At 42.1% G+C, this 12,862-nt stretch overlaps 1 long non-coding RNA gene across 1 annotated transcript in view; it reads right to left on the minus strand.

The window, feature by feature from the left end:
- LOC311433774 overlaps positions 1 to 12,862 on the minus strand; it is a 64,986-nt gene continuing 52,124 nt past the window's right edge. The window contains exons 2-3 of the long non-coding RNA XR_014690949.1: positions 2,424 to 2,529; positions 1 to 251 (exon numbers count right to left, since the gene is read on the minus strand). This is a non-coding gene — a long non-coding RNA (uncharacterized lncRNA). The remainder of the gene's footprint in view (positions 252 to 2,423; positions 2,530 to 12,862) is intronic.

Here is a 12,862-nt window from a genome sequence, read left to right on the forward strand (position 1 = left end):
TGTATTTTTAGATAGTAGTATGCAAGCAAAGTGGTTCCCTTCTTTCACTCCTGCAACATTTTTGTGGGGTCATAGTGACCGTAAACCCCCCAAAGCCTTGGCAACCTCTGACTCCCCCAAAGTGCCTGTTTTGCCAAAGGGAGAAGATTTCATCCTGGCATTATCACCAGGGTACTCCTTGCTCTTCTCAGGCTCGGGTGGCTTTCCCATCAACAGGAACCTTCTTCATCAGGGTGACGAAAGGTGGTCTCCTACAAAAAGAACAGCCAGTGTTTGGACCTTTTCATCCCAGGAAGGCAATTTTTTATTATTATCATTACAGGCAAAATTTCAGACCCTTAGATCTGCTGCAAGGTGAAGAGCTTACAGAAGGGAGAAAATGCATGGGAAGAGCTGGGACTACTCCTCCATCTCCCTGCCCCTTGCTGTCACCTGCTCCCTGGGGTGGGAAGGTGACAGGAGCTCAGGCAGAGCCTTTTCCCCAGTTTGTACCCGAATTGCAGGGAAGCCCCAAGCCCTCCATCCACAAGGAGTTAGTTCTGGAGGCAAGGCTGAGGGTTCCTCTGCTGCAGACAGCCAGACAATAAGGCTGGCAAATGCATGGGCCATATATTTAATTTCCCATGGGAGTGTTGCTGCTGAGGGAGCATTGTACTGGCAGATATGGCAGAGCTATTGCCAAGGCTTATTTCATTTAATTGCAGTGCCTCGTTACTGACAAACATCCATTTCAGTTCATGAAAGGTGTACGCTATTTTATAGAGTGCCTAATGGCTCCTGTTCCTGCTCTCCTGAGTTTGATCTCACTGGGTATTTGATCTAGATGCCATCAGGCATCAGCAAATGCTTATTATGTGTAATGAAGAAGGAAGGTCTAGCATGAGATGGAAAATTTTGGTAACAGCACCATAGCCGAAACATAAACTCAGCGGGAGCAGAGAGAGCTTCGGGAGCAGAGGCGACGAGGAAGCATCCTGAGCCATGAACAAGACCCTTCACTCTGTGCAATCCTCATTTGTGTGCCTGAAAAAGCCCCGAGTGACCCCACACAGTGCGGGTATTTACACCACTGGCTTCAGGAGCTGAGCAAGCCATTAGTTTCTCCCAGAAATATCACTTTTCCTTGGTAACTTTCCAGGGCAGCGCTGCCAAAGCCTCCCTGGATGGTACAGGTAACACCCTTTCTCTTTTATCTTCATTTTAAGTTCCCAGGCTAAGCTAGGCTCTTTCCTCCCGCAAATCCTAGCTCTAAGCCTCATCAAAAAGCTGTAGCCCAATTTATAGCATATTTTCTCATCTCTAAACAGAACTTCACATCCTTTTGCAAATCTTTCCCAATTATAAACCAAGGTTACACAATGAAATAACAGTGCCAGCTAACAGCAAGCACCATTTTTTTTTTCAAGAGTGTCCACTTCAGTGGTTGGAGAAGGCTTTAAGAATCCCAGCCCTTTTTCTCAAAAGCACACATAAAAAGACAGGGAAGAACCTACAAAACACATAGAGCTGTGTTAAGCGGACACATTCCCAGAGGTATTAAAATGCTGATACTATTTTTCTAATAAATGCCCCAAATGAATTCTTCAGCTTATCTCATCCTTTATCAGTTCTAGACGAGACAGGCACAGTGGGAAAATATGATTAGTTTTCTCGTTCTGTGTTTGACCAGGATTTGACAATCTGACTTCCTAAATCCTTTTCCTTCACTCATCACAATCCCACCCCCCCGGCTCCAGTTCTTCCCATTAGCACATTCCTGTACAGCTCCGGGCTGACCTCGGCCTTTCAGACCAAAAGCAGGGCTCTTGGGATCAGGCATTTACCAAGACACGAGAAAATTCTGAGTGTTAGCCATCAAGTGCCCTTTCTAACAAAACATTACTGTTTACCAGCTAAAGGGGACCACAGTCACTTGTGGGATAAATCTGTCTTCCCCTATAGTCTACAGGAATTCTTTTCCCTGAGTATCTTCACTGGTGCTGTTCCTGGGCTAACTGCATTTTACTTCATTTCAGTTGCTATGAGAATTTGCCCCAAGTGACTTCTTCAGGTTCTAACATAAACTGATGTAGTATAAAAAGGTGGGGGAAAATACCTGCAGTCTGAAGTTTCATGCCATGTACCGGCCAAGACCTGCTATTAGGGTTTGTTACACAAATGACATTTAAGAGCGTGAGCATTAAGTGGAAAGCTGCAATCGCGTCAGAGCACAGCCGCTGCAGTCAGCGGTTCCCTTTCTCACCAAAAGCAGCTGAATTGTGTTCTAAACAGACATATCACCATTTCCTCATGTCACATATTTAATTACACTTGAAGTAATTAAATTACTTCCTTTGCCTCTATGACTTAAAAAGCCTGTATAATTACAGAATAGAAGGCCATCCTGCAGGCCATTTGATGGCATTATAGCTGTGCTGATTCACCTGATCTTGAGCCAAGCTCCACTTTAATCTTCCAAGTCTTGCTTCAGTTTGAGGAACAGCCAAACACACCCAGTTGGGCTGTACAGATTAGGTTTCCCACTATCCACTGAAAAAGGAAGATAAAGATTAAGTTACTATTCTGACACAGGATTTGTGTGTGCGTGTGTCTGTAAACTCCTGTGATCCTGGCTTAATGAAAAATGGAGAAGAGGGGAGGGAAAATTGACAGGCAATTTCCTTTATGCATTTTGTATGTTAACAGACAAGTAAAATGTCTCTGGGTGAGGGCACGCTGTTGCTGTAGTTGTCACAGAGTGTCCCTACAGCACGAAGCGATCCGGATCTACAGCAGCACAGAAAGTACTGACAGTAGGAACAGGGACAACGATGACGATGGCAATGCTACTAACAACAGCTTTCAGCTGTGACTGCACGTAGCACCCCAAGCAGTGCTGACCAGAGGGCCTGATCCTGGCTGGGGTGCTCAGCACCTGTCCTCAGACACAGACACCTTGGCATGGGCACCTTCCAGCACAAGCCACCTGAGCACCTCCAAGCTTTCCTTCTACTTGATGGCTCTTATCACTCCATATTTTTATTTTTATTTTTCCTGCAGCATCTCACAGCTGTTATTTCATATTTCTCCCATTTTTTGTGCCATCTGCAATTGTGTCATGAAGCAACTTAAATTTCTTCCATGTCACCGATGAAGTACTACATACCAGTGGGCCTTTTCGTAACTTGTTCCCTGTGAAGCACATTTTATCAAAATCCCCCATGGGCTGGTAATTTCCCACTAACACTTAGAGATACTCTAACTCTTTGGGCCAATTAATTGGGCCAGTTAATTCAGTAGATGGCCTCTTGACTACTGCAATAGAAACAGTGACTGTGAAAGGAGCAGCATCAATCCCTCGTGGCCTAATCCTTCCTCTAATTTCTTACAGGCAGGCTTCCTTCACCCCAAAATATTCCTTTTCTTTCAAACAACAATTTAATTTAGCAGGAGACACCTGTGAGTGCTGTGGGGTTGGTGAGTTCTCACTTGTGAATCAGCCTGGTAGATGTCCTTGCTGTCTATCCTAAAAAGATGGCTGAGGTGGCCAGACCCACAAGGCCAGGTGGGCAGGCCCAGGTATTTTGGTGGGCATCCACATTTAGCTGCTCCTCCAGCCTTTGAGTGCATTCTTTTTGTCTCTTTTCTTTATCTCTTACAACCAGAAGCTATTCTAAGCCTTCAAAGGATTGCTCCTATGATTTTACTTGTTATTTTAGCAAAGTTCACAAAAAATAATATTTTGCTTTCCTCACTAGACACAAGTCTCAACCCCAGCAGAAAGGCAGACAGACCTTCTGTCAGATTTGGTAGGAAATTGTGACTGGAAAAAACAATCATAACTATAAAAAAGAGTAATTAACAAGAAAGTGTGTGACATTGCCTTTTCCTGCCTAAAGGAAGGGATAGACTGGAAATTAGTGGAGTTCATTAGATCTCCTCCTTACCCTATGTATTCTGAGTGGTGAACACTGAAGTACTGCTGTCTTCGTTTATGCCAGCACTCTGGTTAGCTTCCAGTCTCACTCACGGACCAAGATGAGCAAGCACTGTTTTTTTCTAGCTGGTGTAGATATTTCTGCCTGCTAGCACCTTAAAGGTCCACTGAGGAAAGATCCTCTCTCTGAGGTTAGCCTCTGACAGCACAATGCATTGTCTGTTAAATCTCGACAGGAGTAACTACAGCTCCCCTGGGGGATGCAGATGAACACCATTCACCATATCCTGCAGTTTCAGAATCTGCAAATGTTGAAGGCTCCTTTTGCTTCTGCCCAGCACCTCTGCAACAACAAAGACTGGATAACCACATAGTTGTTCTATAGCAGGCAGAATGAGCACGGAGAATGCTGTGCACAGAGAATGAATGCATAACAAATGTGAGAGTATCTGGTGATAACACCATAACTGCAAGGCAAAGGTAGGCAACAAGAAGCCATAACCAAGCAAGAAGCCCTGAGCTTTCTGCAGGGCATAGATATGGTCCTCAGTCCTGGGAGCAAGTGGGCAGTGAATGGTGAATGAATGGCTCTTGGTTACTTAACATCTCTGCATGTTTCACACTGAAGACTGGTGGAAGGTATCCTCATTTCCTCTCAAGTCCAATCACCAATGACAAGAACATCTTTCTCCTTTGCCGATAACCCTCTTTTGAGACATAAAGTTGCAACTATTTCTGTGTTCCTAAACCTATAATGAATTAAGATAAAAGATCACAGCCAGGAACACATCCTGTAATGCCTGGTTGTTGAAATGATAAAGAAACAGCTGTCCTTGCCAGTATCCCATGCATGTCGGTACTGAGCAATAATATGTTTTGATCTACCAGCCTGCTATGTTGACACACTGAAACAAAAAGTGCTTCCACTCAGCCAAACCACATATCTTGGCAGTCTACATCCTGAAAGACAACAAAGACATAGTCAAAAAAAACTGGCAACCTTCCTGGCACGCTACACCTTGGGCTTAACAAGTCAGTCACGCTATGCTGGCTCTGTGGTTTAACAATAATGCAATAACATAAAGGGAAATTCTGGAGTGTGGGTCCTCAACATGTTGTCTCTACTGACCTTCAGAATCTGGAAGAGCTAAGGCAATAGCAAGGGAACTCCCTAAGCTAGGAAGTCATGCTGCTTCCCATAATCTACTCCTGGGGAATGAAAGGTGTTAAATGGCAAACACTACTTACTGCTTACTGTAACTTCTTTTCTCTCATTTGCCTTTTCTCTTTGGCAGGGTTTTTCTAAGACCTCAATGATTGCACCATGAGCATAACAATTGCCCACTCCTTTTTAAATGTTAGCCATCAAATTAAGACATCGGCCTCCACAGGCGTTCCTAAAGGCAAAATGATGGAGGTGTCCACCCTGGGTAAAAAGACTCTACACTAGCGTGCCTCTAGTGGGAAGTTAGGCTGGAGGAGAGCAGGGGAGAGAAAATGGGGAAAATTTACAGTTTTAGGAGGGGCTTGGCAAATTTCCAAAAAGGAAGCAGTCATCAGATATTATTTCTTATGAATAATTGAGCTAGTCACCTCTGAGGTTAGCTTTATTAATTCTAACACAATGCTGAAAGCAACAAAGATTTGATCTGGCCTTATTTTGCAGAACGATGGCTGTCAAAACATTAAATCATCTTTTGGGGCTTGAAAAAAAATATAAAGAATCTACTGTGAATTCCTGTAACACAATGGGTCTGACCTCTTTTGGCTAAAGGCAGTGCGTAAACAGTGTACGGTGCCAAAGAAATGCTGCTGGTTAATACTGGTAGATGCACAAAATAGTTATTTCACTGGAGATAAAAAAAAAAAAAAAAAAAAAAAAAAAAAAAAAAGGAGAGAGAGAGAAAGAGAGAATTGCCAAGCAGATCAGAGAACCTTCAGAAAAATGAACGTGATGTGCAATCAGTTAAAACAACAGAAATGCTCTGAAGAGAACAACCAGCAAACATACGGATAAGTGCAGAGTATTGACAAACAGCTGTAGGGTTTCTGCAAAGAAGAGTCATATGTCACAAATCTACCAGTTATTTCCAGTCTGAAAAAAAATTAAAAAAATAAAAAATCTCTCTGATATTGTCTAATTGGGTTTATAAAAGGTATTTGAAGCAGGTCCTTCACAGAAAGCTCTTAAAAATTAAATTGATATAGAAAAAGAGAGATTTCTCAGATGAGTCTGTTAATAGTTAAGAAACCAACAGTGGGAATAATCTGGTTAGTGTGAAGATGCCTGTCTTCTCTTCTTACAGCCTTTTCTCTAACACCCAAAATGTACTAAAACCTTCCTCTCCTCACTTGAAAATTGGGATCAGAGCCAGACCCAGTTTTTATCATCTACCTTTCCATCTACTTTTTCCTCCTTTTTCCATCTACCTTTTCCTCCTTTTTGAAAAAAAAAAAAAAAAAAAAAAAAAAAAGAGATCTTATTCATATGTTTTGAATATAGTACTGTAGATATTTTTCCATTTCAATGATACTTGAAATGAAAATGCTGATGCCACTGAAGATGGAAAGCAGTAAGAGCGTCCATGCTGTCAGGAGAAGTCAAGCATTGGAAAGGATGTTTTTGGAAAGGACTTGTCAAGCAGTAAACCAGTGATCCTAACCCCAATATCAAGAAGACCTGTCAAACAAATGACTATACAATCAGTTTGCAAATACTTAGAAGACATCAACAAGAGTAAAATTGACCAGCATGGGCATCTGAAGAACAGAGTCTCTGGCTTAGTGGATAGGTTGGAAGCATCAGACATAGATGCCTCTTGACTTCAGTTAAGTTTTTGTAGCATTCCACATGATAGTCACATAAGCAAGGTAATGGACTACAGCATAAACAGCATAAACATTCTGTGCCCCCATGGCTGAAAACAAAACAAAAACAAACAAACAAACAAATGAAAAACAAACAAACAAACAAACAAAACTCTTTTTATGAAGGTTTTGGTGTCTGTCTGTACATACATGTATACTCCTGCAAGGGTTTTTCCTGAGCACAGCTCCAGTGAACAACATTGAGGACAGTGAAGAGAGGGGAGGGTAAATGGTGACACACTGTGCTTTAAGGTTTTTAAAGCATTTTGGAGAACAGAGCAAGATTTCAAACTGAACATGAGCAATGAGAAAGCAAAATCCAAAAACAAGAATCACACTCAATAAATGACAGTGCATGACACTTAGGAAAGTAAAATCAAATGCACAGTTACCTGCTTAGTGAAAAAGGGAGACTGGAGTTGAAGCTGATTCTAAGCTAAATAGGAAGTAATAATTTAATGCTGTTAGTTCATTTCAGCTGTAGTAATGACAACATCATACTTATCTCACAGGAAATAATGATAACTTTCTAGTCTTTGCTAGAAAAGACCTCAAATGCCACGTTGTGTTTGGTTATAAAAGTTGTGGAGAAATGAGAAAGAGAATCTACTCTGGATGACTTCGTGTTGAAGTACTGACTGTGAGGGAAGATTGGGCTTGCTTATCCTAGTAGCAGGCAGGTTTGAGGAGGGTTATTAAATAATAATCTTTTGGTAGGTTGCTCTGAAGGTTATTTGAGGCAGGATTGTGAAAAATTTCTCTCCACTCAGAGAAAGATAGGAAGAACTTGCCCTAATTTGCAACAAAGAAGACTTCGGTCAGATATTGGGAGGAAAAAATACCTTTTTGACCGGAGTCCTGAACTCAAGGAATAAGTTAATTAAGGATGTTTGAAGTTTTCATAAACCCACTGGACAAGCACTTTTAAGGAATGCCTGAATACAGTTCATCCTCTCTCAGTATAAGGTCTTGTCACAGGTCCTCTCTAAGGGCTCTTCCAAATACTGTGTTCTGATCCTGCAATTCCATTTGTAAGTAGCAGGTCTTTGCTCCTGGGATATGTATGTTCACCACCTTTTATTCACACTGAAATTGAATCATTTTTATATGCAGTCATGGCTGACCCATCCATTGCGTGTTTCCCTGTTTTGTACACGATCATTACAGCATTTGCTGTATCAGCTCAGCCGACCAGCATACAGACCTTACATGCTTTACCAGGAATTTCTCTGCCCTCCACCAGTGAGTGAGCAAAGGTTTGAAAGGTTATGATTCCCCAGTACCTGCTGTCTGTGCTGTGATACTGCCTACAGGCTATAACTGACAAGTCATCAAATGAGCACAGCCTGTGTGAATCACTGTTACAAGGCGTTCGGTACATTTGCAGTTCCATGTACCCCTATAAAATCACATCTTGGTTGCCAAGATAGTGTCTCTAAGCTTTTAAGATTTTTTTCAGCTAATGGGGGGGAAGAGGAAACAATAGAGTCTGACAAAAGTTAATTCAGATATGTGAAATTTTGCTCGATATTTTTTGACAACTGCAAAGAAACCTCTTGATATACTGTGTGGCATCTGTGCAGAACAGAATATGCTGCATACAAATAGGAAACAGATGTCTTCTAAGTAGTAGGATATATTTTAATCTCAGTCATTACATGCCGTTTTTTTTCTCTTCCCCCACAGAAACATGTTCTTTGGGTTTTCATTCTCTTTTTTAAACTATGCCATTCATATATTGGAAGCTACAGAATATTTTGTGAAAGTCAGATTTTTTTCTAAAGTAAATGTGAAGTTCCTGTTCAGTGAAGATACAACCTCATTGTATAAAAAACCTGAAGATAGCACATTTGCCTGCTCTAATGACCACCCCTACACAGGCTGCATGTCAGCCTGATACCATCAAGTCTACCCGATGGTAGAACATCAATATTTACTCATGTAAAACAAACTTTCTGTTTTTCTTCACAGGCCAGGCTTCAGAGAGCCAGCACAGAGGTAGTATCTGTAGTGCGTCTGCCTGTCCCATGTTAGGTCTTGTGACAAGTGCCACATCAGCTCATTTGCTGAGGGGCCCCCTAAACATGGGCCACTGCTAGGAGATGGCATCCGGAGAATACAGTGGTGCCCTTAATGGAGCATTCCCTAATGGAAAGAAGGGAAACAAACAAACAAACAAACAAAAAACCTCAGAAGACTAAAGGAAAAGGTTTTGAAGTGCACATCAGACACAAATTGACCTAAGTGCCGGAACAGCAGGATGCTTAAACAAAAGGAGGGCATAAACTAGGGGAATAATAATTAAACAAACAAACAGACAAACAAAAGCAGTAAAATATGGTTTGGTTTTTCTTTCATTGCTCTCCTGATTCTCCTGTAGAAGGAATCTTTCACCAGAGAGTAGTATTAATAAGATCAGTCAGGCCTGGCCCAGTACCTCTTAGTCTGATTTAATGTGTTACGGGAGACAGGGGCAGCTGGGATCCCTCGTAATTTTCAGCTGAGCACTGAGGAAACCTAGCTGGTCTTCATCCAGACATGTTCAGATGTGAAATTTATGAGTTTAGGTGGAACAAATCTGAAGCTCAATGGGTTTTCATGGTATAAAGCCTTCTGTCTCGTTTTGGCTACAGTTGCCTTTCTGAGATTTTGTACTAATCCCAGCCTGAAACCCGGAGCAACATTAGTGGGTGTGACCCTGAAGAACCATCCAAGCAGAAAATGATTTTCATGAAAACCCAGACCATCACATTTTGAGCAGCTCTGCTTTATTTCAACAACTTTTGGCTTAAGAGATTAGGAAGGTGGCTAAAAACCTGCTGGTCTCATGCCCCCTTGGCTGCAGCCACTTTCCAGAGGAAAGGAATTAGGTTTGAATTCCAGTTTCCTCACTCACCCCCCAACACACAGGCAATCATCTAATGCAGCAGTTGTGCAAATAGACTCCCGCCCATTAAAAGGCTACAGAGATGTGCCACTCATGCCAAGTCCTGAACTAACCTGCTGATAAAATGGTAAAACATTACGGATTAGTTTTGAGCCTTTTTTATAGCTATATAAATGTCTGAAATAATTTTAATATGCTAAGACATTCTGTCTCCGAGTAGAACATATTTCAAGCAATGCACAGTGCAGGAATCTGCTACGTCTCTTACAGACATGAAGGAAGCACACAAAAAGGAGCAAAGATGAGCAGGGATGGCTTTGACCTATCCTTACACCCTCTGGATGCAGTGCTACTCCTGCAGTCCACTGCAAGGTGCCCTAAACCACCCCTCTGGCAAAGAGCAGCATTTCTGGACAGGGGGTCCTGTGCAATTTTACCCCTTCCACAGCCAGCCCCAGCATGGGCTTGGCCAGGTTTGGGAGAGCTCATTAGACAACACCTCCTTCAGTCTTCAGGTAATACCACTATGAAAGTGAACATTATATATTACATTATATTGTTATATTATATCCAAGCCCTTTACATATAACCATATTGCAAAATGATACTCATATCTTATCAGGAAATTAAAATAAAATGGGTGTTGTCTTTCTGGACAGCCAGCAATAGCAGAAATACATCCACGTGGAAATTTCTTCATGGTTGACAAAGTACTCAGTTATGTGCTTCTTTCTATTAAAACATATATTCTTTATTTAACATCCATATTAATAACTTATGAAAACTGAGAAATAGCAGAATGGGAGAAGAAATAAGAAACAGAAAGAATCAAAATCAGTAGGCTCACTCTTTTACTTCAATTTAAATACATGTACTTACGCTTGTGGAGTTAATGCCTAATTGGCACGACCTGTAAAAACGCTGACTTTTTGTTGGGGGAATTTCAAAATATACGTGCTTCATGCAGTGGAGAAACGGGGAAGATGTGATGCTGGAAGAAATGTGGAAAGTGAGAGCTGATGTGCAGGTCCATCCCAAATGTGCAACTACAGTCAAGCAGCTGGAGTGGGATGACCCTGTAGGGGAGCAGATGATGAATACCTCCGCATTTTGCTGAACTCACAGAGGGGGATGTAGCCTGGGCAGAAAGGCATTTTCTTTCTGCAAGAGACATTTTCTTTCTGCAGTGGCTATGACTTTATGGTCCTATTTGGGCCGCTTAAATATGGTGGGATGCTGATTATGCAATGGTATCATGCCTCAGCCAGCCGCCTGTCAAATCTGATCTGACAATGGTGATTTCTCTTAGTCTGGGAGTATCTCACGCAAGATGACCAGCCTCAGCTGCTCCTTTGTACCTAGAAAAGCCTCGCAGAGGCCCAATGCTGCAGCTCCGGACTTGTCCCAAAGACTTGTCATGCCAGTACAGTTTTGCAAACAAAAGGTATTCAGGTACATGCCAGCTGTGATGAGTTTTGTCATCTAAACTTGCTTTCCAGGGGCAAGTCTCAAGGTGATGGTCGGGGCTGGGCATAAGGATGGGGTGGGGCGGGGGAGGAGCACCACAGGGTGGGCGATGCAGATCAGGGGTGGAGAGCAACAGCACTGCTCCCCGATCCCTCTGCTGCATCTGCACTCATTCTGTGCAATGTTGGAAAGCTTTTTACAAGGAATGGTACCAGTGATCCAGTTAGTAAGAAATCTGGGCCTTGGGTGGATGTGGGAATAAATAAATAAGCAAAGAAATGCAAAGGAGAAAAGGTAAAAGGGTCTTCAGTGGCTATACATGTTTTCCTTGGATCTTCCTTGGACTGTTTATTTTCTCTCACTGAAATTATTTGGGTGAACTGGTGACTCCAGGGTGTTTATTACCTTAATTACCAATGAACCATTCAGATGAAATTTACTGGATAATAAAGCTGTAGACAGATGTACTCTGCAGATCGTCATGCACAACTGTAAATTGAGGAAAAGAGCAAGAGCTTACTTACCATGCTTAATTGGGCACAGACCAGAAGGACTCTGGAATTTATAGCTAATATTTTCATCCATTAAAAGAAAAGAAAAAAAAAAATGTTTCTGATTTGTAAATCATTGCCTTAATTCAATTTAAGCCATGTCAGCAGGAGAACCTTTGGGTCACCATTGCTTCCAGATCTTGATTTACTTGAGGTATATCCAAAGGAGGAAAGAGCAGAAGTCAGGAGAAAAACAGGACACAGCACACTGCAAATGTTTAGAAGACCTAGGGAACTGAGTGCTTTGGATAAAACACATGGATTCGTGTTTTGTTGCAGCCTGTGGCCAGTGTAAGAAGCATACCGAAAGCACAGAAAAACAGGATCCCCCACTTTAATAAGCACCAAATGAGTTCTAAAAGGGAAATGAAACTTCCAGAGGCCCCAGAGACACAGGCAATAGCTGCCCAGCTCCCAGTTACAGGTGGTGGCTGCCTGACATGGCCATGCCTTTGCTGTACCCAGTTTTTACAAAGTAAAGAGATGTTTCTGAGGAAATTTGTTTGAACTAGTCACGAGAGGAGTTCATTTGTCTTCTCCCCTTCAATGAAGAGCATCAGCTGGGCTCTTGTAGGAGGGAAACAGAACAACAGCAGCTCATGAGAAAACACTGCAGAGCTGTGAAACCTTCTACGGGGGAATGAAGGGGAGAAGGGAAGAGAGGATGTTGCATGGGAAGGGTCTGTGCCAAGTGACTCCAGGCTCCTCATTTCTTTGTTAAAAAGTAATAATGTATTTTTAACTCCCAGAAAAAAAAAAAAAACACCACAAACAAAACAAAACAAAACAAAACCTCCAGTGCCTCCACTCAGGTGCTGACATTTGCTATACAGAACTGTTTCTTTGTTTCTTCATGCTGATTACAGGCACATCTGAATGCCCGCAGGAAGTATTTCTATTGGCTTTACTGCCTTTTAGTAGTTCTCTGCATCCTCAGCTCGTTCTCAGCTAGCTTTTTGCTGACAAACATGCAATAGAAATAATTATCGATACTTGTGGTGAGGCGAGATGGGAAAGTAAATACCTAAGAAAGTAGCACTCCTAACAGCAGGCAGCCCTTTCTGAAGAGATGCATTCTGTAATTTTGAAGCAATACCTTGAAGCACTGCTAGCCAACAAGCAAACATCCTAGCCTCATTAGAGACTGTTCAGCCAGCCGAAGTCATCAGGTTA

The sequence above is a fragment of the Aythya ferina genome (genome assembly GCF_964211825.1).
Source record: "Aythya ferina genome assembly, chromosome: 3".
Classification (NCBI taxonomy): Eukaryota; Metazoa; Chordata; class Aves; order Anseriformes; family Anatidae; genus Aythya; species Aythya ferina.